At 42.6% G+C, this 25,203-nt stretch overlaps 1 protein-coding gene across 1 annotated transcript in view; it reads right to left on the bottom strand.

The window, feature by feature from the left end:
• The window catches only part of CRACDL (CRACD like), a 68,787-nt gene extending 46,632 nt beyond the window's left edge, over positions 1-22,155 (bottom strand). The window contains exon 1 of the mRNA XM_054055957.1: positions 21,873-22,155. The gene's annotated coding sequence lies outside the window, so the exon portion shown is untranslated. The remainder of the gene's footprint in view (positions 1-21,872) is intronic.
• Between the last annotated feature and the right edge of the window lie 3,048 nt (positions 22,156-25,203).

The following is a 25,203-nucleotide window of genomic DNA, read 5'->3' as shown; positions in this document are numbered from 1 at the left end:
TTTATCTTTTTAAAACAAAGCAATGTTTTAATGGAAGAGAAAGGCACACAAGTGTTTTCATAGAAATGCCAGACTGTCTTAGCTGTGGAATGGCATACCTAACGCTTACTGCTAATGTGTGTAGTGTACCCCTAAAAAGGCTCTCCTTTCCTTACAACACATGGCCAGGCTCAGTGGCCCAATAATGCTGTGTTCAATAGGTCATAGAATAATCAAGTTTGGAAAAGATCTCTAAGATCATCCAGTCCAACCGTCAGCCCAACACCACTGTGCTCAAATTGACTTGTCTACATGCTTTTTTGAACACCCCCAGAGATAGTAACTCCACCACTTCCCTGGGCAGCCCATTCCAATGTTTGACTGCTGTTTTGGTAAAGAAACTTTTTCTAACATCCAGTTTAACATTCCCCTGGTACAACTTGAGGCCATTTCTTCTCATTTGTTACTTGGGAGAAAAGACCAGCACCCACCTCACTACAATCTCCTTTCAGGCAGTTGTAGAGAACGAGAAGGATGTCCCCTCAGCCTCCTTTTCTCTAAGCTAAACAATCCCATTTCCATCAGCTGCTCCTCATAAGACTTGCGCTCCAGACCCTTCACCAGCTTAGTCAGGCGACAGTCTCGTAGCTACAACTGAAATGTCTCCCTCCTCCATAAATGTCAGTATTACCCAGAGAATCAGTTTATGCCTGTGGTAATTACAACTGCCCAAAACCAGGTGAGCACTATAGTGCTTCAAGTACCTTTCTGAATAAGAGCCAAAGCCCATCACATTGATAGGAAAAATATAGTTCTTGCATTCTTTTCCCTTCTCTCTTTTTGCATAAATAGGAAGACCTCAGTGTTAAGTTCTGTCCCAAAGCCACTAACATTTTCACACAGAATAGTTATGAATGTCATGACCAGGGAGAAGCAAAGCTGAACACCAATCCAGGTTTTAAAGAGAGTCACAATAAAAAAAATATAGTTAACCAAGCAACATTTGGAGGAAACAAACTGAAAATTTAAGATGTTAAATATATACCCATCTGCTGCTAAAGAAAAACAGATAAAGAAAACTCAATGCAAGTCAGAAATTGTAGGTCTGTTCAGTGCAACTGTATTTTAAGTAGTACAGGTATTCTGAAACAATTTTCTTTACGAAAGGCCATCTTCAAGATACCGTCACCAGAAGGCAAAATGATGCAGAGAACCTACTCATAAAAATATTTGTATTTTAGATAGTGCTAGATTCACTTTTGCATTATAGATTCTTCTTTTGCAAACCAAGTGGAGCAGATGTCACTTCAGGGTATTTTCTTCCTACAAATTCCTCCAAATGGCCTTAATATTCAGCATCACAACAAGCTAACACTAAAAAGGAGAAATTAGACAAAACAGATGAAGCCTGGCAATATGAAGGTGAGGCAAATATAAGTTTTTAATAATGAGGCCCTTATTTGAGGCAAAGAGATTTTTAAAGACACAAGTACAGAGTATTTGAGAAGAAATGGAGAACTGATGAGTCTGAAAGAGAGAGGGAAAGCCTTTCAGGGACAAGAACCTGAGATGTGAAAGGGGAGAAGGACAATGAGAAAATTACTTGTGGATTTTTCTGTATACAGACCGAAGGGCACTTGTGAGGACTACCATGTCGGTAGAGAGCCATGGGAGATACTTGGTGACGATAAAAGTGCTTCAGATAGGTGCCAGAATCCAGCAATGTCCTCGCCACAGATGAGCAAATAGCTCAGTCAGTGATTTGTCACTGATGCTCTTGGCAAAGCTACCAATTACTGAATGGCCATTCTTTTTTTTAGGCCTCTTCAAGCATAACAAAAATGCTGTGGAGACCCATTAGAAGTTTTAAATTTCTCCTGTGCGGAAAAAAGGAGGTAAATGGTACATGGAGCAGAGTGATAACAGGCAATAAAACTGAGAACTGCAAAACAATAAAGCAGTTTTATATAAACAGTTAGGAAAAGGATGTAGATGGGAACAATGCTGCTGGAAATGCTGATTGAAGGGAGAGCCCAAACCGGGTGCCTTCCCTCCCTCTTAACGTTTTCTCTGGTCATATCTTGAACAGCAAGCACGGATGAGAGGTAAACCAGATCCGGGTGCGGTACAGAAAAACCATTCCGTAGTGTTAAAAATAACCTGGCACATCTTCCTGTTGTCTAAACTGGCATAACTCCACCAGCTTCATTTTATGCCAGCTTAAGATCTGGCCAAATGCACTGAGTAAGAGGAAGGTGGCAGTTCCTCTTACATGCTTCATTTTGCCCACAGGCAGGTTCCAGGAAGGCACGTGTCTATTGCAGGGGAAGATACTTAATGAAGCGTTTAATCTTCCTGGTGAATACAGAAGGATGCTAAAGTACCAAGCTCATCAAACACACCTAGCAATAAAACAAATCGTTAAAAATTTGCTTTACTCAGCTATGTATTTTTAAAGCCATGTAAAACAAACAGCCCCTAGATGTCAAATGCTGCTGTCCAAATCTCTCTGCAAAGAGATAGTTTTACAGTAATTGATATAGTACGTAATCCAGTCACATCTCCACGCACATCAGTAATACACTACCAAGAAGTCTCCTGGTTGTTCAGGCGCAGAAGGAGCCTCGTGAAGTGTTGATTCACACTGATGAATTGTAACCAAGCAACACTGCCAGCATCCCTCCAGCCCATTGTTTGTCTGAGCTGGGGAGAATAGCAGCAGAACAGCACTGAAAACCTGCCAAACTCCAGCTTCCCTAGTTGAAAGATACCATCCCTCTAACGCTAGCTACAGCAAACCCTTTAACCAAAATCTAGCAGAAATAAACTGTTGCTCCCCTCTCAGTAAAAAGATAATTGATATGCTTGAAGGCAGCACATGAATTTCTGCGCGTCTGCAGATGTCTTGTAAATAATCTTTACAAAAGAAAGACTTCAAATTTACTTTACACAAGAAGTGCAGGGCAATGAATTATTCATCTGAGCAGAGGGACAGAAATACTGCCTTTTTGTTAGTCCGGCTATTAGATGCAGAGGGAAACCAAAGACAACTTTCTCAGATACAATAACTAATCAGTAATGACACAAATGAAATGGAAAGGAAGCAGATACTTGAAAAATTTGTTCAGTGAGAGTTTGCAACATTTTTCCACATACATGTCTGAAACTAACAACGCACAAAATATAGCTACTACATCATCATCCACATGAACCTTATTATCAACAGAGGCATTAAAAATGGCATTACAATTCTGAATTTTTTCTCCTTTTATTAGAGTTAAGTCTGAGCGGTGGGATTATTTGTTCTGTTTAAAGCCACAAGTCTGGATACCGAGATCTAAATTCCTTGTAAAATGATCCACTGTTGCTCTTCGTGGGAATAAGAAGACAGTACAGTCTTCCAACAAAACTGTCAGTTACTACAGAACCTCAATTTTCAAGATGTGCCACAGTCCCTCCATCTTACTTGGGGGAGGGGGGAAAACCCCCACATGTATAAGTTAAGAATAAGATACAGAATTGACTTGTTCTTGTTCTTATACTGTAAAAGACAGGCTAGCAGCTGTGTGCACTTCTCAGAATATAAAAAAAAAAACAAAACCAAAGCACTGACCTGTAAAACAGAAATAGTAATAACATCTGCTAGACTTCTGGGCTCTGAAATCACATTCCCTGAGAGCAAGTTTCTAAAAGAAAGGCTAGGCACTTATGTAAGATCCTCTTTCCAATGTGTTGCGCTTCTCTTCTGAAACATTATTTAAAAGCCTGAGTGCAAAACCACATTCATGTCTCTTCTCTGGGTGTAAAAGTAGTAGGCCAAAGTAAAAAAACACATGGCACTGCTGTAAAACCAAATTCATCAATGTCTTTCAGAATTGGTTACTCCCTGGTCTTCTTTTCAGCCCTTTTCTACAAAATCAGGTTTCTAGATACAGTCTTCTCAATCCCACCATGGGAGATCAAGCAGTTCTGCACCACTGTTCCAAGTAGAGTATCTCCGGGATCTCACACAGGCAGAAATGCTGCTGATGTCACTCTCTGCTTGGCAATTTAGAGTCTTTCTTCTAAGTCCTCAACAGTACCAAAGGTTTTGATACTCCACAAAACTTCTTACAGGGTCAAAGTCTGCTCTCGGTGGCATGAGTTCCCAGCAACTTCCTCTCAGTTGTGAGCAGGTATTTAAAGCAGACCTTGGTCTCATTTATCTCTTTACCCTCATACATTTGCCAGATGGCTTTATTTAATGTCTACTCCCTGGATTGGCTCTTAGATTGATTTTTTTTCCTCTACATTTGCCATCTGCTGGTCCAAACAGCTAAGTGATGCACTTGCTTTTCAATCTCATGGCATTGATTCATTCTTGCTGTCAGCTTGGCATCCAAAATAGTATGGCAGGCAGACAGAGAGGTCTGAGTAAGACCCTGCTTGACCAACAGCAATCTGCTCCTCCTTGTGCCTTTGAGAGCCATTACTATAGGAGCAAAGTTATAAGAGAGAACAAAGCCCAAAGTCAGAGCAAAAGACAAGTAGTGAGAGGAACCAAACTGTGTTGTCTCAATGATGGGAAGTGGTCTGTGTTGTGGCAACAGGCAGGATTTGCAGTACCAGCTGTTAGCATTATGTGGCCTTGTACAAAGAAAAGACATCATGTTGTGCAGTGGCTAATGGCAGAGAATTGCATGTGCACTTTCCAAAAGAAACAAATGCTGTGTGGAGAAAAACTTGACTTAGATCCTCTGAATCGTTTTCCAGAGGCTTTTGGTACCATCTTGCTCCTTTCAGGGACAACACATAGGGACTCTGGTGAAATAACCAATGCGAACACGGGTACCATACCCACGGCCTGGGCAGCACTGCAGGGAAAAGTGAAAGGCAAGCAACCACTGGTTAGTCCAGAGTTCTGGCAGCCAGGACACAGGCTTGCAAAACTGCAGCAGCAGCTGGCTGGGAAGGGTGTGAGGAAGAGAACAGAGGCAGCACAAGAGGAGGAAGGGAAAGGTGCTAAAAGGTCTTGCTTAAGACCCCACCTAAATGCCTAATAGTACTATTGAGCTGCCTGAATGCGCATGTTTCATCCATCTTGCTACTTTAAACTCAGAATTTTTTAGAGACGATTATGCCTCTTGAGTGTTTGCACAGTTCCAAGCACAATAGCTCCTTGTGCTGGCTGACTCCTTTAAATAATAAGAACAGTAAAAAGCTTGGTGCTATTCATACTTGAGAAGACCTTGCATGGCTCTGGACAAATCACAGCCACAGCAACACTCTAAGCAATACTCTAATTTTATCATTATTGTTGTTGTTGCTGTCTAATAAAGGTATTTTGAAGACAGAAAAAACACTCCTTTTATGCAAAAATACTCATTTCATTGAATGCCACAAAACACCAACAATTTATCCAAATAGTCTAAGAAAACAAAAGCTTAAGAACTCCTAGTTCAAGGCTTAAATTTGCATGTACGCTTGTCTTTTCTGTTTCTCTCATGGTTTTGGTGGCTCAGCTGACATCCAAATAGCCTGCCTGCTCTCAGGTGTGCATCACACAGTGAAGTTAAGTGGGAACAGTGTGAGGTCTGCAGCACCTATATCTCTCAGCATTTAGATAAATACCTGTGCTACAGACCTGATCCTACTTTTCCAGAGCTTTCTAGTTATGAAACTAATAAAACTACCCCAGCTGTTCAGTGTCCTTGGTCTCAGCAGCTCTGATCTCCGATGCCCACTGATGCCAAAATAAAGATTCTGTAATTACCCAGTGAGTGTCAAATCAAGCACAACTAGACTCAAGCACAACTGAAGAACAAGATGTATAAATTCTTCTGCGATGCAAATTCCTTCACTACTGAACTGTATTGCACCAACCCACCTGCTCCAGGTCTTTGTGTAATCTGATACTTCGGACACACCACCCAGAATTCAAGGGAGTGGTGCTGAGAAACAGATTTTTTGCAACTCCCAAGCTGCTTTATGTACTTCATGTTCTTCATGTTAGTAGTTCATAAAGAAACCACAATCAGATTTCTGGTTGTCACCATCATGAATGGAAGGATAAAAATTCAGTGACAAGCTACAAGATGTTACATCTCTTGCAGGAGGTAGAACAGCCAGCCAAAATCAATGTGTCACAGATATGTGTAAAGCAGCACCAGATGCAGCACAAGCCAGGTCTGTATTTGAAGCCGCACTGGTACAGATGTTAGTAGGTGTACTGAAAAAAAGGACAGGAAGACTGTACCACCAGTCTGCATATCCATGGTAACCAAGAGAGGATCTCCTGGGGAAAGGAGTGCCGAGATGGGGAACAAAGGAGCTTTATTCTTCTCCCCTTTGCATTAGGGCTAAATAGCTTTCTATATAGCGAGATTATTTAGTTTGGGGCCTTGTTCATGCCCAGATAACAAGCGCAATGAGGGAAAACAACAAGATGGGTTCATCAGAATCTCCATTCCTCAGAGGGCTTGTCTTGCTTGCACTGTGGTCCATGTCTCTGCATGTTCACAGCTATTGTTCTACCTAGGCTGAAGTTGATTCAAACACACCCAGTCACAGTACAGCCAACCATTATAATATACATAATACAGTACAGTACCCAAGATACACACTGGTTGCTTGGGGCATGCAACTATCAGTGTAGAGTGTTTAAGTACGAAGAACCAGAATATCTCATTTCTCTTTGTGTATTTATTTGTATACAATTATGGTGATACAATTGCATCTGCTCTAGGCAAGGTTTGACAGTCTTTACTGTCTTATTACTAGTCACAAAAGTTCTATTACTGTCAAAGGACAATGTCTAGAAAAAGAAAGAGCTACTGCATAAGCAGTGAAATGACTGGGCTTTCCACGTGGTGCACAGTGGCACCGGTCTTCTCCCACATGTGCCTACTGCATTACTCTAAAGATTCAAGCCCTTAAGCTCCCGCTCCTCCATTTACCCCAAATGACCCTGGGAGAAGCACCATCATTTTCAAGAAGGATGTTGAGGCTCTGGAGTGTGTCTAGAGAAGAGCAACGAAGCTGTTGAAGGGGCTGGAGAACAAGTCTTATGAGGAGTGGCTGAGAGAGCTGGGGTTTTTTAGCCTGGAGAAGAGGAGGCTGAGGGGAGACCTTATTGCTCTCTACATCTTGCTGAAAGGAGGTTGTAGAGAGATGGGTGCTGGCCTCTTCTCCCAAGTGTCAGGGGACAGGACAAGGGGGAATGGCCTCAAACTGCACCAGGAGAGGTTCAAGCAGGACATCAGAAAAAAAATTTTCAGAGAAAGGGTCATCAGGCACTGGCAGAGGCTGCCCAGGGAGGTGGTTGAGTCACCATCCCTGGCGGGATTTAAAAGACAGGTGGATGAGATGTTCAGGGGCATGGTTTAGTGGTTGATAGGAATAGTTGGACTCGATGATCCTGAAGATCTTTTCCAACCTAGTGATTCTGTGATTCTTGGTGAAGGTTCTCCCTAGATTTCACTAAAGGCAAGAAACAATGACATCAAAAACTAATGAGGAGAGAAAGAAAACCAAGGTAAAAAAAGTCTTAACATACTCAAAAAGCCATCCAAATAGGAGCAGAAAAGCTCCTTCTTTCTAAGTATATTTTTTGTTTCCATATTGTTTAACAGTCTGTTCTAAAATAAGTTGTGCATGGTCTTGTCACTAAATATTGTATGATTTAATAACCATACAGCAGAGCGAACTACCTTCCTAATCTGGAATAAGTTCTTAAATTCTACAGTGCCTTTAAGAAAATAAAGCCTAAGTACCTTTTATTTCTCCAGTGATATATGAGACCAGGAAAAAGTCATTTTCTATTTTATTTGGGTTTGAAAGTCTTTGAATTGACAGCTGTATGTAAACAATTTACACCTTCCCTTTTACAGCTACATGAAATAAGCATTGATTTATGCAGCACACAAAGCTTTTATTTCTTTATTAACTTCCCTTCATGCTTTCATGGTAAGCCAGTGTTGTTTCATTAGAGATGAGATATCAGTGATACCTGCATTAATTTCCTTCATTATATGTGGCTTCTTGTAACTTTGGCAGGTGGTGTAAGTTCTAGGTCCTTTAAGAGGGAGGGCAAAAGGATGAAGAGCTTGTGATGGTGTAATTGAAGTCTAACCCACATGCAAAAGGCAGGTTATGGCTGCACAATGACCCTTGGTTCTGACACACTTTGCTTTGACTCAGCAAAGTAAATAACGCTCTTTTCAAGCAGTCTGCACAAAGTTACCAGGGCGTTCTGGTTTTAACACACAGCACATTATTAGACTTTACACATACAACACGATGAATTAAAAACATTTAAAAACTGAAATGGTTTCCCCTGGTATTTGACAATCTGCTGTTCCTAAGCAAAGTGGCTGAGAGTTTAATAGATGTCAGGAAGTCTAGTAAAACTTTGAGGATAATTTTTATTAAGGATCATCTCATGTAAGACGACCACATCATAGAATCATAGAAAGGTTTGAGTTGGAAGGGACCTTAAAAATCATCCAGTTCCACCCCCCCGCCATGGGCAGGGACATCTTGCATTCAGGTTGCTTAAAGCCTCATCCAACCTAGTCTTGACCACCTCCAGGGATGGGGCATCCACAGTTTCTCTGAGCAACCTATGCCAGTGCCTCACCACCCTAACAGTAAAAAATATTTTCCTAATATCTGTCCTAAATCTCTCCTCTTTTAGCTTAAACACATTACCCCTTGTGCTATCACTGCACTGCATGATAAAGAGCCCCTTCCCAGCTTTCCTGTAGGCCCCCTTTCAGTACTGGAAGGCTGCTAAAAGGTCTCCCCAGAGCCTTCTGACTTGCATGTTCCTGTCACAGCAGCTCTCTCGCCTACACTAGCAAACAGATTTTGTTTCCTTACCCTAACCAATTAAAGCAGATATTATATCCAGATCACTACATGCTGCACAGAGCTGTCCTGGAATATAATACTGTAATGGCACCACAGCAGACTCTGGGGCTGACCTAATAGGAGCTTTCAGTTTTAGTCCAGATTTGATAGCAAAGGTAACAGAGTTAGGAAGATGCTGAGTGCTATTGTAAATTCCAGCCCAATTCCACCCTGAAGAGTGGATGGAGAAAATAGTGCATTACATAAGCAATATGACAAAAACTGTACGTTGGTTTTATTTTGCCTTATGCTTCAGAAATAGAGGCTATTAAAATAACTAGTCAGATAAGAAAAGCTAATAGGAAATAGGGCTTTATATTTTGGAGATCTAGATGACAAAATTTAGTGCTGCAGGGGATAAATGTGGTTGGAAAAAGCATTTGCAAGCTCTTTTTGTGGAGATGGAGCCAGGAAGCCCCTGCTGAAGGCTCCCACCACCATCACCCACAGATCCAGAGTCCCCATAAGTCCAGTGGGAAGGTTCATACTGAGATGTTCCTATTTGCACACATGGTCCTCTGTTATAATCCAAATTGTTGTTATGATCAAGCTAAATCTTGTTGCTTTAATTCAGAATAAGACTGCAAAGCAATTGAACTGGTTATTAAACCAGAGAGCTGAAGGAACATGAATAAAAATTACAGAGTTAGACATAAAGGTTACAATCTAATTGCCCATAAACACATTTATTTATTTAGCTTTAACTAAAAAACTTCCTACATCAGGCTCATTGCAAGTGTTGCAGAGAAAATTCCCACAAAGTTTCAGGAAAATGGAACAAAAATCCTTTGGCACATTTGTCAAAAAAATTACTGTCAATTACTAGAGTCATTTGGCATCAGATTCACAGCTTTCACTAAAAAAATCTTCTCACCGTGAGAGAGGTTGCGGAAACAACCTCTTTACTCTAGAGGAGAGAGCATTTCCTTAAAGCATTCCAGCAATGTCCAAAAACAAACCCTCAAATGCTTGTGCTAACAGTGCTGAGTTACACAAGAGATGGTAACCCGCTGAAAGAGCATAATTTTGTCAAAACAGCAGGTCAGCTAGCGTTATCCTTCCGTACACTGCAGACTCACAGCAAATGTCAGAAAGGAGCCTGACTGTTTACTCAGTTCAGATATCTCTGATATGGACCAGCCATAAGTCCTATAAAAACTTTGAACTTTGCCTGTTCAAGGGTTGAAGCCCACCTGGGGATCTTGGAATATCCAATATGCAGTATTAAATTATTATACACCCCTGATTTAAACTTTCTTCTAGGAAAGAAATGTCTCTCTTTTTCTACCATCATCTTCCACTGTTAAATTTCAAACTAAAAGCCAAGGGGAAATGTAATAACCCAAGTTATTGCTGTGGTTGAGTTAAGTGTTACTGAGGCAATGGCTATAATTCAGAGCAAGTGTAAAATGCAACAGAGCTTCTTTATGCAAGAAGATAACAAGAGCAACAGAACCATCATCTATAGATGCATGGCAAGTCCAAAGAAGCAACTGATGTTGTGGACCAAAGAAAATGTCCCTGAGGATTGCTATCACAAATGTAGACATCTGTGTGGCAGAGACTTTTCTGTGGGAGTGAAAAAGGAGAGAAAGGGGAGAGGAAGGGGAGAGGAAGGGGAGAGAAAGGGGAGAGAAAAGGGAGAGAAAGGGGAGAAACTGTAGGAAAAGTAATACAGGAAAGGCAGCAGGAAGACTAAGAGAGCAAGAATAGTTCTTAGGAAAACTTCCCTGAAAAGGCCTAAGTGACAGAGGACTGCTTCACTGGTGGCAGAATAAAGTAGGGAGTGATGTTCAGAGGAGCCTCCCTCCTCTTAGCTGAATTCTACTTCATCCACAGAATCAAGGTTTGGGTTGGGTTTTTTTTAATTATCAGGATTGGAATTGGCTTCTTCACCAGGTTAACATTAGCTAAAACTTGCTAAAAGTTGTCTGGTTTTGACCTAAGTAAGTTTCAATAGCTTGAAATTGAGTGAATCCAGGGTCATAACCCCAATTCCGACCTTGCAGCTGTTCCTTGTTTTGTCTTGTCCAAGTATGGTTTTATTCATACATGCTATTCTATGTTCTCAAATGCCTATGCAAAAGCGGAAGAAGCAGCAGCAGATCCACTTTCAGGTACATTTTGCTGATTTTTCACAGCTATAGCAAGAATAAATAATGGCAAACCTGTCAAAAGAAGCTAGTGAGCCTGTTCAAGAGCCATGAGGCCACAGACAAGAGGACAGCTACACACTACACCAACCAGTGGGACCCAACATTTACAGGAGCTGTGCTAGAAAGCCCCCTTCTCCAGTGCTGAACTCCAATAGTCTTCCACAGGAACCAGCAATGCTCCTTGCTGTACTCTGCAGCCCGTCTTACCAGACACGTTACGTTCGCACCATCACAGCACCCAACACAGCTCTCCTTCGAACGTGTGTACGCAGCAAGCAGGTATCTGTAAAATTCTATCCGGCAGATAGAAGAGCAGATTTCCTCAAGTCCCTTCGGCTTCTCAGCTGACTGCAGTGTGTGCCACGGTTTATCAAAACTAATCAGTTGTTTCAGAGAAACATGAAACTTATGAGGAGAACTCGTCAATTCGTTCACAATATATGCTCCCCTACAAATACGTAACACAGATTGGAACTGACATTTAAGATGACCCACACCCTATATAAGCCTCACAAAAACTGCCTAGTTATTCACTTTTCCAGCTTGGCAAACTAAGCCTCCATACTCAGTGTTAAGCTAAAACATTTGTTAAAATAATTCTTGGCTTCCTTCCACTCCAAACAAATTCATCAGGCAGATATTTCAACTCATTTTTGACTCAAGCAAAAAGAAGCAGGGAGATACAAAAGTAGAGGTATAAAAAGCCTTCATTAGCTATAGAATGATTTTTTTGTACACCTTTTTCTTCCACATAAGGATAATGGAAGGTTTCGGCTATTTTTGAGGTCACTGTCTCCAATTAAGAGTAATGCATGAGCTTTAAACAAATCAGACAACCATGGAACAATTTTAATCCCTGAATGAATAAATCCCTTGGGGGACCTGGCTGCAGAAAAATCAATGGGCAATTCTATTAAGCCTTAACAGCAAATAAGGCACAATCTGGCTTCTACAATGAACCTCAGAGCCACAAATCCTGTCATAAGAATTTATCAGATTCGTGTGATCAGTCATCAGTGTACAGAGCCTGATTATACCCAGAATGTCTTATGCTTATGGCAGCTGTTGGAACAGTATTGTGCTTGATCATCTTTGCGTTAGGGGATATAATCTTATGGGGAAAAATAAGACAGTAATAAGCATTAACTGAGTAAATACTCATTTGTTCCAGTGAACTCCCATCCTTATCAGCACCCCGCTGCCCTCTATGTCAGAAGCGTTAAGAGAAGTGTCAGCTGTGACTGTGAGAAGCTCAGCATTTGCTCCCACAGCATTTCACAGCGACGCAAAAATGACCTCTCCTGCCCTACAGACTGGAAGCATTCTCTCTAAGTGTGGGATCAAACGCAAATCATTCATACCATGCTACAAAAATACACCACAAACTGGCACAAAAAATAGAACTGTGCTATAAAAAAAAAATCATCAAAACAGAAGAGGCACTTTCCCCTCCCCTCCAATATAACCAAAGCCTCACCTACTGACATCTCTCAGGGTAAGGAGAAAATCACTTTGCTTGGTATGGTTGAAACATCCTAGCCCATATCTTTGCATCATAGACTCATAGAATAGTTTGGGTTGGAAGGGATCTTGAAGATCACCTAGTTCCAATGCCCCTGTGACGGGCAGGGACACATCCCTCTAAATCAGGCTGCCCGAGGCCTCATCCAATCTGGCCTTGAACACCTCCAGGGATGGGGCATCCACAGCTTCCCTGGGCATGCCTTGGGCTGCATCTGTTTTTGTAAATGAAATGCCCTCAGGACTGTTCTATGGCACTGGAACCAATGGCTTGAACACAGACAGCTAAACTCTCGTGGTCCTTGCAAGAGGGTGACTATCTCCATGCTGCTTGTTGAAGACCTTCACCACCCAAACCAGGACCACATCCAGGGCTGTTCTAAGAAGTCAAGAGGACAGGTGATCAGTGACCGCCTGAACCAGGAACATTCCCTGTGCTATTCAATAGTACAAATGCATCTTCCCTGTCCAGCTACCCAAACTGTTCAGATCGAGGCATGTCCACAGTGCATGACAGTTGCCTTGGCTTGCAGAACCAAATTTCTTTTCCTTGAAGCCAAGGCACATGAACAAGAGAGTGAAAGTAACACACATATAGCTACTACTCAGACATAGCTATGACAGAGACACAGCACACTTGTTGCTCAGAACTTCAGAAGTACTCACTACTAGCACCCACCGTTTAGATATATAATTCTAGAAAGTCAAATTTTCAGAGCCATTAAATGTTTAAAGATGGAGGTGGGAACCATTATCTCTTGCAATGAATAAGAATCATTAGCTGATAAGATACAGCTGGATTTTCAGGTTAGGTGCCTCAGTCCTATTGTAGTTGACTGGAATTATATCCCTGAAGATGTTAAAAGCCTCAGTGTTAAAAGAGATGCTGCTGTTGTCCCTCAGTCCCCAAGTACAATGTCTCTATTTTGCTGGCTTGTGAAAGAATGAAATACAGAAGTAATACCACAAGCGTTTTCCTCTTTCTCCTGGGTAAATAAAAAATATCACCTGCATATTACAGCTTTCAGATCTCTCTTCAAGTCTCTCTGTGAGCAAATAAATCCAAGTCCTGCGAATGCTGCTGAGGTAAATTCCAATATTGCCTGGTAGCATGAGACAGAAGACAGGCAGAAAAAATTAAGCAGTTCAATTCGCACTGCTTTGGCATTCTGTCAAAGGGTGTTTGCAGAAGTAATTAAAAAAGGGAACCTGAAGTCATTAGAAAGAACAAATCATTTTCATAGCGACACTACTTTTTTTCCCCAGCATCCTTTCACTGAGGCATGTTATCCAAGAACTCTGTAATAGGCACAATTTAAAACACTAATATACAGTTACCACCTCACTTTAGAAAGCTAAACTACCAAAGAACGACAGCACTCTTCATCAGTCCATTCAGCAGCAATTAGATAGGCTGGCTTTACAGCCTGCAACATACTTTCTGCCAACTTTCATCTCACAGAAAGATGACAAAAAGAGTTAGGCTATAAGATTTAAAAAAAAAATCACACATATCGCCTTACCATAGCTTTCATTATTTTGAAAAAAACGAATTTTGAGATAAGTACATATTTGAAGTCAATATTCAAGAGAAGTAAACTGGACAGTATCTTCTTATAAAGCAGGTTGGTGAAGGAACAAGAAACCGATGGACCAGATACAGCCTACGACTTCCTTTTGATAATTTGAGGCTGAGTGATTTTAGGGGGATGCATCTGCACAAGAAAGAAAGTGAATCTGTGCCCTGTCAAATGGGTCTGACAGTTCTCCCTGGGCTGTGGGAAGAAAAAAACAAATGTACTCATTTCTGCTATAAAGCAATTAGCACACCAGGAGAAAACGATAGCACACACTGAACAAGATAATACGCCACATTAACTGTTCCCATAAACCTTAATGGTAAGCAGGAGGGACGGAAGTAAAACATGCTATCTTCCTTATTGTGACATGGGCTATCTTTTTTCAAAATTAACTTGGATATATTCATGTTTGGAAGCCGAATTTAAAATACCTGAAATAGGCTCCATTTTCATAAACTATTGAACACTCCTCTCTGAAAAAAAAAATCAGTCTTTAGAGTCCATCTACCTTCAGTGTTCCAAAGACACTGGCCATCTATGGAAAATGAACACTTCATTGAAATACACTCACTCATCTTTCTTCAAAAGCTTCTTTTCACAATCCTGGGAGACTTGTGCTGGTGAGGACAGCATTTTCTTTTTCATGCTTGGATTATGTGCCAGCATTACAAAATCCAGTTAGTGCTGCTGGCCTGAACGGACCAAGCAAGATACCAAGGAGGAGGAACTCTGCAAGGCTGCATGTTCATGCATGCTTACACAACTGAGAACACACAGATTTAAGAGGCTGATCAACCTATTTTAACTATTTGTTGAAGAGGTGATGAACTCCAACAAGCTTCTCCTCTGCTCTTTTGATTCACACTCCTCTGTACCTTTGTTTGTGACATGCTTTGAAGGAACTAAGGATTGATATCTAATTGGCTAAAGACATGGAGAAAACTTTATTTTATTGTGATGCTGCCACCTATAGTCATTCTGAACATCATACTACCCCTGCACAGCTTTTATTTTAGTTCAATTTAAAAAAAATACATCCTTTGTCCTTTCATAAAACCTGCAACATATTCACTCCCCTTCAAGAGAAACATGAAATAAAAGGGTTGCGAGGACAGCCTTTTGTCATCTTTCCTCTGTGACTTACAGCCTCAAAGATCTTCCCAGTTTTGCCTACTCTGATGTTCCCTGATGAAGACTTTCTGCCAGTAGGTCTGAGAAGAACAGAGGACTCTGAGGTGAATGCTCACCAAAGGAGCATGAGTGGTTATTTAATCCTAAATAACAGAAGGCATGTCTGAGCATATTACGCAACCAGCCTACAGTGCAGAAGACAGCAATGGACAACAAATCTAAAGTTTCCACAAGAGAACTCTCACCAGTTACCCTTATACATACTCCATTCATGCTCCACCTCCGTACACCAAGTACCACTAAGCAGTGACATCAATTTTCTTCCTCTACCAATGTTTTTATCTGCAATAGGTGTTTTAAGCTAACATATCATCAAGTAGAAAATGGATCTTGATGAGACCAGCCCTGCATGCCTTTTTGCTGCAGAGCAGCACACAAAGTGATATAAATTCAGAATTCTGCACTTCGTAGTCTTACAAGCAGAGACCTAAGTCACATGGATGCCCGGCGCAGCATTCCCAGCTATGGAACTGTCAACTCAGTGGTGACACATTAAACACTCAGAAGGCATGTATGTACAGAAATTAGCAGTTCATTCTTCTAGAAGTGGAAGTGGTTAGAGGTACAGAAAGCATGTCAGTACCTCCTTAACCTCCAATTTGTCCAAGTACCCATGCCTCTCTTGCACGTTTCCATGGTCAGCTGACGCAGTGCAGCCCCTGCTTCTGCCCAAACCCCAAACATTAAGCAAAAAACTTAGTGATACTGATCCCAGTATTAAGGAAAGAATGTCATAACTGTAAGATTTCATAAGTTACCAATTTTGATGACATACAGTCCCCTGTTATCTACACACTTGAGTCCTTCTTTAAGCTCCCGTTATAGGCATTGTATTTATAGCTTGTTTCTTCAGGTCTAGAATATCTTCCATTAAGAAGGAAAGAAATCTAATCAAGTGTAGAATCAAATAAAGCCCATAATTCTAAAATACAGGCAGCTGATAGCATTGTATTAGACAATGAGTTAGAAGATGAAACTGTTCCTTTGTTATTCTATTTTTCTTTAAATAGCAGAGTTGCCAAAGCTGGTGTGATAAAAGAAGAATGACATGGAGAAAGAGAAACTGGGTAATCTTCCCATCTTGCTTATCACTTTTCAATACAAAGAGGTAAAACTGCAGCTTGTCTTCACTGCCCAGTACCTTCGTGCGCTACAGATAAAAAAAAAACAAAAACCAAAGCACATTGAGTTTTTAAGCCTTTCAGGGAGGCAATATTAAACAATGTCATTCAAAATAAATCAACTTTAAAAAAAACCAAACAATTAACCAAAACACACAACCAAACTCTTTTGCTGTTTAGAAAAGCAGAGCTATTGTGTATTTTTATCCATAGACTATAATAAACTGTTTATGGAACTTCACGTTAGAAGCTGAAGCACTTTTTACAACTTGGTGAACTCTCGAGTGTCTCCCTTGTAAACTCAGACTTGTACAACACACCTTAGCCCATAAGTGTAGCTACAAAAGAAAAAGCTCTGCTTCAATACAGGCAACATTTTTTCCTGGAGGTTTCTTTTTAAAGCTACTTCTGGTTTAGCTTTGCAACAGGCTTCATCAGAAAACCAGCTGATAGCGGACACCACCAAAGGTACATAGCACCTTATACACATGTGGGTTTCTCATCCTCCCAGGGCAGACTGGTGAAGTCTGCAGGTGACAGCACGGAGAACTGCAGGCCTGTGAATTCTGGGAAACAAGATGTACTGGAAGAAGTACCAAAGCAATCTGTATCCCGTTTTATCTCATTCTCTTTGAACACCAACAGACAGGATAAAAAGCTGATTGCCCTAAGTAAATACTCTTGTAATTACACTTAGCTAGACTCTTTCAAGGTCACCAACAGTCAATGGTGACAAGCTGCTAAAAAATCCTACTGATGACTCTCTCATACCTGCTCTGATGCATTTTTCTGCAAATCATCGATTCAATTTTCCTCTTGAATTATTTGAAAAATTGTCGGAATTTAAGGCATCACCAGTGTATACAGTGAAACTTGATCCCAAGATACATTTTCCAAAGGTAGATACACCATCTGCTGTTTAAAGGGCTCTAAGACAGTTTTCTGTTAAATTCCTACAGCTACCGGATAAGCTACTACTGCCAAGAAGAACTGCATTGACTCCAGCTGAGGCTATACAGAACATGGGCATGAGAAGTACCAGGACTTCCAGGAGCTAGGAAAACAATAAAACGTTACCCTTGAAATCAAGACAACGATTATTTAAGTCTCAGCTTCATTAAAAACATCACTGCTGATTGGTTTTGCAGAAGCATCTACTAGTACATTTCTGCTCTACTCCCAGCCCATTGTCTGTATTTTCCTGAGTGCCGACAGACACAATTACTTGGTTTTGAACTGCCAAGATTTTTAGCTTCACCCTATTATAAGTCACCAAACAGATGTAGGCATTTTACAACACACAATGCTCACACTTCATAGACACCAAAAATTAAAGTACTACAAATTAAAGTACTACAGAAATACGGTACTAATTGCACTCTTCACTTTTATATTTCATTTTAAAATCTTCCATTTTACATGTATTTAAGAGCAGCCAAAGACTCTCTTGCCACTTACATTGCAGTTTGCTTTATGCACATCTATCTGCAAAATGTTAATTTAATTTGATGCTGAATTAAAAATTCCTTTCTGTTAATGACTATATGAGATAACACATTTAATGAGCGTATCTTAGCTTAGCCTCCTTCATATGAGGTGATGGAGTGAGAGTACTACACCAGTACTACACCAGTGAGGCACAGAAGTGGGACAAGTGCCAGTACTGGCTGATTCAAAAACATAAACTGGAGAATTTGATCTTATCAAACCCAAAGTTGAAGGATGGAAAAACATAATTTTGAGGGACTTCTGCAGAATTCAGGATGAATAGCAATCCACAAAAATACTTTGGTACAGATAAAGCCACCTTCCTCAAGGGACAACTTTGCCCATGAATGGATATTCATATTATAACAAAATGGGTAACTAAATGGTCTCCTTCCTTGACCTTTTTGCATAGTCTCTTTTTTCTCTTTAATAATACAGAGCCATAAATGCCTCAGACAGATTTCTGAGACTCGTTTTCTTTCTGTACAGCCAGTGCTTTGCAAGGTCCCTATCCACAATGAGTTGTGGTTGCAGCACCCTAGTCAGAGACTGGTTGTGCTGGCAACACGCATCTGAAACCAAGAGCAGAATGGCCAGATGCTCTAAGAGGCAATGACCATTTATTACATCTTCACACAAACACGGGGAGAACTGGTCTCTGTGTCATTGGACATCGATGATTTCACTTTATTCCTACTGAATCTGAAATGTAGCTTTGCTGCTGCAATAAATATTTGCCTGAGACATTCCCATAGCTTAATCATATTTTCAGTCCCTCAATAACAGCTCAGTGCTAGTCCTTGTTATTACACAGCTCACTCTTTCCTCCTCTTTAGTGCTCTTCCATCATGACTATAAATATGTAACCTGCCAGCCAAGTAACTTACAGCCCTCACAAAGGGATAGCGGAGAATGTCAGTGCCACCACAGGTCACATGTGAGCAAAGCCCTTTTCTTTGGAGGGCTCAGTGTCAGGCAGAAGGCACTCATATTCCTGTGCGCTGCCTTAGAAGTAACACTGCTGCAGTCACTACAGCACTGGTTAGAGGGTTATTTTCCAAGAGAAGAATCAGACTCTCTATATTCACAAGTGTACTTTATGCTAAAGAAAACATTTTTCATTAAAAGCACAGTAGAAGTAAAGTTCCAAGGTTGTCGTGAAAGCAAAGAAACAAGACCTTCTAATGTCTATCAACTCTGACATCTGCACATAAGCAAATTAATCACCCATCACTACAACCCCAGAAAGTTCCTACTTCATCACTGGGTGAAGCTAAAGGCACCTGCTCCCTTTCATTTAATGATAAGCCAACTCCTACCACGGAACTGCCTTCTTTCAATGATTAAAGAGCTACACGGCAAGTGCCAGTAATCATGTTACATTTTTTCCTTCTGTAATCTAATCTTTGTCCTGTAAAAACTGCTGATGAGAGCTCACTTCCACTTAAAATTTACATAAAAACCATCCATATCGTGTTGCATGGAAAAGGAACGGTGCCCTGGTGTTTATTGGCACTGTGATACAACGAATGAGAAATTACTCTGATGCAAAAATGATATACGGTCTTGTATTGGCATCAAACAGGCTTTGATGCATGGTTACTATTCTTGGAGGCTAATAATATCTGAGTGATAAAGCAAATGAACTGTTTAGTGATGACAAATATGGGAGAATATACAGCACTGAGCAGAGAACATGACATCCAGGAAGAAAGATTAATAGCAGCTAATAATGGTATGTTACATTCACAATGGAAAGACAGGAGAAGAGGAAAAATTTCTGGAAGATCTTGTGAGTGTCAGCCTGGAATAACAACTTATTTTCAGACAAAGGATGTAGTATACAGTCCACAGCACGCTGCTTGCTGATATTTATATCACTTTTGTATTTTTATATAAATACAAAGCCTAAGACATGCATGATTTTGTGCAAATTAAACACAATTAAACTAGCTATAGAAGAAAAGGTAGTTAGTTTGGTTTTTTTTAACTAGTGTGAAAATATACAAATAATTAGTATTTAGAATCATAGGATGGGTTGGGTTGGAAGGGACTTTAAAGCCCATTCAGTTCCAGCCCCTCTGCCATGGGCAGGGACACCTCCCACTAGATCAGTCTGCCCAAGGCCCCATCCAACCTGGCCTTGAACACCCAGGGATGGGGCATCCACAACTTCCTTTGGCAACCTGTGCCAGTACCTCACCGCTCTCATCATGAAGAACTTCTTGCATACGTTTAGTCTAAATCTGCCCCTTTCCAGTTTATACCCATTCCCCCTTGTCCTATCCCCACAAGCCTTTGTGAACAGTCCCTCCCGAGCTTTCTTGTAGCCCCTTCAGGTACTGGAAGGTCACTATAAGATCTCCTCAGAGTCTTCTCTTCTCCAGGCTGAACAAGCCCAACTCTCTCAGCCTGTCCTCTTATGGGAGGTTCTCCAGCCCTCTGATCATCTTTGTAGCCTTCCTCTGGACCCATTCCAACAGTTCCATATCCTTCTGTTGAGGGTTCCAGAACTGGGCACAGTACTCCAGATGAGGTCTCACAGGAGAGGAATAGAGGGGCAGAATCACCTCCCTCGCCCTGCTGGTGCCACTTCTTTTGATGATGATTTATACTGGTATTAAATATACTCTTTTTTTTCCAGTTAATTGAATGGCAAAACTGGTAAGACGATGTCTTCACAAGCAAAATAAATTTCATCGCACTGTTAAAGTTTTTCCGGCTGAAAAGATTCCCACACATCAACCCAAGACCCATCAGTAGCTATTAAAATTCAATGTGCTAAATGTACTATTGACAGTAAAGCTTGTCAACAATAGAAGCTAATATAACAAGATTGATTCATGGTATTTCAGTTCTCATGTTCTCATGTCCAAAACTGTATTAAAGAGGAGAAGTCACAACATTTAGGGATCATTCCAGGCCATGGGATCGGTTGGCATTGTGTGAGGTGACTAAGGAACAGGACAGGGAAAGCAGACAACAGCCCTGCAAGCGACACAGGGCTTCCCAAGTGGGTTTCAGCTGGTGGAAGTGTGAGCCTGTTCACCTGCATCTTACTCACACCTTGGATAAACCTGGAAACACGATGACGGAGGAGACCTTTGTGTATGTGGAAACAGGTGCCCGTATCTGCCGTCAGCCCCTAATTAAACGCCTATTTTGATTCAGATTAAGCCTCTCCCTTGACTGTGCTCCCTGGAAAACAGCCCGGGAAGGGCACACCGAGAGCAGAGCCCTTCGCACCCACCGGGGCTGCCAGCACCGCGCGCCTCGATGGCTGCCACCGCGGGGACCGAGGGGTGACAGGGTGATAGGGATCCCGCAGGCAGAGGGGAGACACAGTGACAGGGACCCCGCAGGCAGAGGGGAGCGAGGACAGGGCGACACGGATCCCACCGGAGGAGGCGAGGGGGTTAGCAGGGTGACAGTGATCCTGGCAGGCGGAGGGGAGGGGGTGGCACGGTGACAGGGACCCTCCAGGCAGAGGGTGGTAGGGAGACAGGGACCTCCCAGGCAGAGGTGAGGGAGTGACAGCGACTCCGCAGGTGGAGAGGAGGGGTGACTGGATGACAGAGACTCCGGCAGGTGGAGGGGTGACACGGTGACAGTGTGACAGGGACCCTCCAGGTGGAGGGGTGGCAGGGTGACAGGGACCCCGCAGACAGAGGGGTGGCAGGGTGACAGTGGCAGGGTGACAGGGACCCCTCAGGCGGAGGGTGGCAGGGTAACAGGGACCCCTCAGGCGGAGGGGTGACGGGGTGACAGGAACCCCTCAGGCAGAGGGGTGACAGGGACCCCACAGACGGAGAGGTGGCGAGGTGACAGGGACCCGCCGGCGCTGTCGAGGGGCCGCCGGGAGCCCCGGGGCGGCGCTGCCCCCTCGCAGGTGCGGGGCCGATGGCGAAGCCGCGACCCCCCGCGCTCCCTCCGCCGCCCGCACTCACCGCAGCTCCGCCGAGCGCAGCTCACCGGCAGCCACCTGCCCGCTCCCGGCGCCGCTCCCCGCCCCGGGACCCGCCCGCCGCCGCGGGGCAAAGGCGCGGCCGGGAGTGGCCCCGGAGCGGCCGCGGGGACGGAGCTGTGGCCCCGCTCGCGCGCTCTAACTTCGGTCTCTTCTCTCCTTCGCCCACCCTTAGTGGCTGAAGGAAACAAGCGGCCATCTCCAGGTCTGACAGCCGGCTGAACGTGAGCCAGCAGCCTGCCCGGGTGGCCGACAGCGTCCTGGCTGGGATCAAATTGGCGTGGCCAGCAGGAGCAGGGAAGTGGTTGTGCCCTCGTCCTCAGCGCTGGTGAGGGCGCACCTCGAATCCTGTGTGCGGTTTAGGGTCCCCTCAGTACAAAGAAAGACATTGGCATGCTGGAGCACGTCCAGAGAACAAGGCTAGTGAAGGGTCTAGAGAAGAACGTTTAAGAAGAGGAGATGGGAAAACTGGGGTTGTTCAGCCTGGAAGAGGCTGAAGGGAGACCTTATGGCCCTCCACAGCTCCCTGAAAGGAGGTTGTAGCGAGGTAGGTGTTGGTCTTTTCTCCCACATAACAAGTGATAGAACAGGAAATGGCCTCAAGTTGTGCCAGAGCAGGTCCAGACTGGATATTAGAAAACATTCCTTTCCGAGTTCCTTTCCTGCACTTGGGGCACAACAACCCTATGCAGTGCTACAGACTGGGGGAAGAATGGCTGGAGAGCTGCACGGAAGAGAAGGACCTGGGGGTGCTGGTTGACAGCCAACTGAACATGATCCAGTAGTGTGCCCAGGTGGCCAAGAAGGCCAACGGCATCTGGGCTTGTATCAGAAATGGGGTCACCAGCAGGTCCAGGGAGGTTATTCTCCCTCTGTACTTGGCACTGGTGAGACCGCACCTCGAGTACTGTGTTCAGTTCTGGACCCCTCACCACAAGAAGGATGTTGAAGCTCTGGAGCGTGTCCAGAGAAGAGCAACGAAGCTGGTGAAGGGGCTGGAGAACAAGTCGTACGAGGAGCGGCTGAGAGAGCTGGGGTTTTTTAGCCTGGAGAAGAGGAGGCTGAGGGGAGACCTTATTGCTCTCTACAACTACCTGAAAGGAGGCTGTGGAGAGGAGGGAGCTGGCGTCTTCTCCCAAGTGACAGGGGACAGGACAAGAGGGAATAGCCTGAAGCTCCACCAGGGGAGGTTCAGGTTGGATACCAGAAAAAAATTCTTCACAGTAAGAGTCATTGGGCACTGGAACAGGCTGCCCAGGGAGGTGGTCGAGTCGCCTTCCCTGGAGGTGTTTAAGGAACAGGTGGATGAAGTGCTGAGGGACATGGTTTAGGGAGTGTTAGGAATGGTTGGACTCGATCCAATGGGTCCTTTCCAACCTTGTGATTCTGTGATTCTGTGAGTAAGTGGTGAAGTATTGGAGGAGGCTGCCCAGGGAAGTAGTGGTGTCACCATCCCCAGAGGTGTGAAAAAAATGACATAGACGTGGCACTTGAGGATATTGTTAAGTAGGAATGGAAGCTTTAGGATGGTGGTTGGACTGGATCTTAAAGGTCTTTTCCAGCCTTAATGATTGCATGACTCTATAATTTTCTCAAGTGAGTTGAAGACTCTTGGAATTGGTGGGGTAACTGTAGTGTGTGGCTACAGTCAGCAGGTACACGTGCTAAAGCAGATCAGACTCATATTAGAAATCAGTCAAGATCCTTACAGTGATATCAGACTGAAAGACTCCAGCTGACGTTGCTTGCTGCAGTGAATAGCAGTGACATTCGGGTATTCAAATAGTGCATTGGAAATTTTGTTTCCATGCAAGAGGTGCGATAGAAAGGCTGTAGGAACTGGCTGGAAGAATTAACAAAAAAACCCATCAACAGAGTAGTTTCCCACTTTGGCATCAATCTAGGCCAATAAATTTCTCTTGAACTTGTGAGTTCTAGTTTCAGCACAAGCATCTATGTCTCTACAGAGTCTCTCTGGTTTACAGTCAGTGAATCAGAGGACAGCAGCCTTGCATAGAAAATACGGGTGTTGCCTGAGAAAAAAGAACATCACACTACATTGCATCACAATACGAGGTAAAAATGTTAGAATAAAAAATGCTGTTGAGCTTGCTTGTTGTTTAGGGCAGTGGTTAGGAGAGCAGAAATAAAAATGGAAAACTAGTGCACACTCACTCATTCTTAGAATAAGAACTCATTTCACTACACTACTTCTAGAGCAGCCGCTGTGGGTCAAAAAAGAAATTTCAATTATAGGTTCTATTTCTGTTAGGTAGCTTTGTTTTTAAAATGTGTACGCACCAGTGATTTTATAAAATATTACTGCGTGCAGGAAAGACATACCCTTCTGTCAAGTAAATCTGAGAAGCGCATTGTTCACCTCCTAGGTTATACTGCAGCTCTGACAACAAAGAAGTTTTCTGCTTTGTGTACTCTATGTAATTGCTTGGGTGTAGGCTGCATTCAAGATAAAAAAAAAGTTTGTTCTTCTCCCACCTCAGGAAATAGAAACACTGAAAATACAATGTGGATGACAAGCACAAGGTAGGAAACTTAAAACTAAGCTTGGACTTCTGCATCTGCTGAAATAAATGATTAAACTGCTTCAGGGGTTTTAATAAACGTCAAATGTGGAACAGCCTAGAGAAGAAACGAATTGCTCTATGTAAGGGAGTCAGGTCAAAAAAATCCATTGGATAGAAACATTGTTTCAGGCCACCTCTTATAAATAATGTTTCCATTACAAGCAAACTTTGTTTTTTCAAAGACTACTAATAAAAAAATCTGATCCCTTTCATGAAATAAAAATACATATTTTTATGTAGTCAATGAAGGCAAATCACATGAAAGTTATATCCTTCTTATCAAGCTGCTTTTCCTTTGTGTGGAAAGCATCCAAAATATAAAACCAATTGTGAAATGTCTTTCCCTCTGTTCAGATAACTGTGTATGTTAATACTACAACAGCTATGTATGATTCATTCAGCTTCATTTCACATGCTCCCTCTGCTGGAAATGGAGGTGAGGGTTCAGCGGATCAGGGGAAAGATCATTAAGGGTGCCACAGATGTTAAAAAAAAAAAACCCTCTTGCTTCTTTTATGGAAAGATCACACTTCTTTACAGCCACTTCAGTCTGTACCAGTAAAACAACTCGTAGTCTTTGTTGCAAGGCTATTCATACTGAAAGCATTATAATGTGGAAAGAAGATCTAATGCAAATACATTAACCAGTTAAATATTCCTTATTAACTCCGACAGACTTAATTCAGAGATCAGCAGAAATGCAAAAACCAAGACTGAAGTATGGTAGAT

Source organism: Cuculus canorus, chromosome 1, assembly GCF_017976375.1.
Source record: "Cuculus canorus isolate bCucCan1 chromosome 1, bCucCan1.pri, whole genome shotgun sequence".
Lineage (NCBI taxonomy): Eukaryota > Metazoa > Chordata > Aves > Cuculiformes > Cuculidae > Cuculus > Cuculus canorus.
The sequence above is the reverse complement of the archived record's forward strand: the minus strand, read 5'-3'. Positions and strand labels throughout refer to the sequence as shown.